The 2,733-nt window shown below is 54.3% G+C and overlaps 1 protein-coding gene across 8 annotated transcripts in view; it reads left to right on the top strand.

The window, feature by feature from the left end:
* The first annotated feature begins 585 nt into the window (after positions 1 to 585).
* Positions 586 to 2,733, top strand: part of LOC139765495 (uncharacterized) — a 92,455-nt gene continuing 90,307 nt past the window's right edge. For 2 of the 8 annotated variants that reach the window (XM_071692951.1, XM_071692946.1), the window contains exon 1: positions 1,986 to 2,164. The gene's annotated coding sequence lies outside the window, so the exon portion shown is untranslated. The other 6 variants (XM_071692949.1, XM_071692944.1, XM_071692947.1 and 3 more) reach the window with 5 other exon arrangements.

Raw genomic sequence — 2,733 nt, 5'->3', positions numbered from 1 at the left:
AGACCCACATATCATCCTCTACTGACGCTGCACTGTACCCACACCGTACGCGCTATTCTTGCCTCCACATACCCCCATGTCAAGTGCCTCTTCAGTTTACGCTATCGGAGAAACGCTGTGTCAATACCCACTCAGGCGGACGTAGCGTTCTTAGCCACCGTAGATAACCAAGTCTTTCCCGAGGACACAGGTATTTGAATCATGAGGCCCCCGGGCCGAGATGGCGGTAAGCCAGGTGTGTGACGTGAAAGGGGTGAGCCACATGACGTGCGGCAGGGCAGGTGGAGTCGAGGTGTGTACGTGATGGATGGCGGTGAGCCGGCGGGGTCAGCTGGGTGACTGCCTGCCTGGTGGTGGGCCAGCCACAAGGTGGTAAAGAGATAGAGAGAGAGAGGCAGGCTTATATGGGTGACGGGGTTTCTTCCGATTCCTTTGAAAGCGACGGTGCGACCTCTGAGCGCGACAGTACAAGATGATCCTTGGGTACGATTGCCCCTGGCCTTTGACCTGGCCCTTGAATGGTCAGAGGCCAGGCTATCATGCCCAAGGGATCGTACCATCGTGCACAGGGGCGTCCTGTCGTCCTCGAGGCTAGGCACTGTAGGTAATGGATCTCACTCTCATGGGGTGAAGGGCTCTCCGTTTTAATCGCCAAACTTATCTCCACACATTACATGACGTGGGCAAGACATGACAAATAACCTAGACATTTAAGAACATAATCATACCAATAAATATGGAAATCAGGCATGATACAGACGTGGGCCGAGGGCCATATGTATTCTATAAAAAGAGGCACATATTATCGCTAAAGTCTACACATATTAACAGTCAAGATAGCAGTTCGAAAATCACAAAAGGTGTGTTAGCATACTTGAACACGGGCTACACAGCATTGCATAAGGCAAGTTACAGTGCATCATGGCCACGATCTCTGACGTTAGTGAAGTCTACGGACTTGTGAAGCCAAAGATAGGCAGTAGTGTGGTGCCCCCTCAGGAGTCAACCGTTCACAGGACGGGCGCGGGGGACACGACGGATCCGCCAGTGACAGCGGCATCATCAGGATCAACTCGGTCAGTGTCGGCGAAGTATTCGACGAAGTGCATACAACACGAGACCAGCAGGTCTGACGTGGGTGAGGAAGGGACGTGTTTATGTAGAGCTGCAGTGAGTCTCTATATCATATATATATATATATATATATATATATATATATATATATATATATATATATATATATATATATATATATATATATATCATGAAGTGTTGTAGCGTGTGTCTACGACGTGATACATCACCCTAACTCACAACCGAGTCATGTCCACTCACAAGCATCGGGTTCAGCCAGCCTTCTAGATACACCTGTGTGTTAGCTCAGGCTGGTCTCGGCTGGCAGAGCACCTCCGAGGGTCTGGATCATACGACAGTCACGATATGCCAGACCTGCCCGATGTCCCAGGCTCTTTGAGCCGAACTGAACTCCCTCCAAGGCATCAGGAATCAACACGGGGCCCTTCACAACACCCATTAGGACAGAGGCAGTGTGGGGTGGATTCCTAGGTCTTGGCATGATGAGACAGGTCGGTGTGGTGACCGAACCCCCGCTCCCCATCAGCACGATCGTGATGGGGGTTGAGACCCTGGTATGGGGGTGAGACATTCTCAGGGAACTAGTGGAAATGGGTGAAGGTGGTGGGTTGGCAAGGGGGTGGGTGAGGAGGGTGAGGGTGAAGAGGAGGAGGGAGGAAAGGAAGGAAGGGGGGCGGTGTGTGCGCGTACCGGTGGAAACGTTGAGAGTCTGGGAGGGCGGGGTGGTGGGTGGCAGGGTGGCTACTAGCTACCAGCTCCCAGTGCCTGCTGGAGGGCGGCAGCGCTCACACACACACCACGCCGCCGCCGCCGTCGCCGCCACCGCCACCGCCGCCGCCGCTCCCTCACCATCGCCAGCGATCCCGCCCCTCTCGAAGTAGTCAGTCTCTGGCCTGACCTGACCACACACACATCCCAACCTTTTTTTTTTTTAACTCCCTCGTTCTCGAAAGTGATACGTCGACCTGACACGTGGCACACAGCGAAACTCCTCGAAGGGCCCTGGCCTGATCCCGGCTTCGGCCGTGATGCCGTCGTCCCCCCCCCGGCTGGAGACGGAAAGTGACCAGTGTGTGCGTGTGTGTCTGTGTGTGTCTGTGAATATCACTCGTTATCAACAACCACAAAAAAATATATATATATACATATATTTTTACTGACGCACACTAGAAGAACCGTTGGGCTCGAGTGAGGCCACAGGCCTAAGACAGGAGGGGAGGAGGAGGTTACCCCCTCCCTCCCTCCCCCTCCCCGCTACTACCCAACCTGTGAGGGCCAGCCTGCTGCTCTGCCCTATGACGTCATGTACTCCTAGGGCTGCCCTCTGACGTCATTTGCCTCCTCCTCCCTTCCCAGCCAGCCCCCCCAAGTGCCGCCCTCAGCCATCAGTGACGTACCCTTGACTGAACTCACACCTCCTTGCCTCATCGTGTCCCCTGACGTCATACTTTCCCCTCGATGTCCCCCGACGTCTTGCATCCTCTCCGATGTCACCCTGACGTCTTGCTCAGCTTGCTCCCCTGCCCTCTCACTTCCTGCTGCTCTTCTCCACCCCTCTCACAAACCCCCCCTCCCCCCATGCTGGCCCTACAGCTTCCCATATGCTGTCTTGTGACGTCATGGACTATCTCATGACGT

The sequence above is a fragment of the Panulirus ornatus genome, chromosome 55, assembly GCF_036320965.1.
Source record: "Panulirus ornatus isolate Po-2019 chromosome 55, ASM3632096v1, whole genome shotgun sequence".
NCBI lineage: Eukaryota > Metazoa > Arthropoda > Malacostraca > Decapoda > Palinuridae > Panulirus > Panulirus ornatus.
The sequence above is the reverse complement of the archived record's forward strand: the minus strand, read 5'-3'. Positions and strand labels throughout refer to the sequence as shown.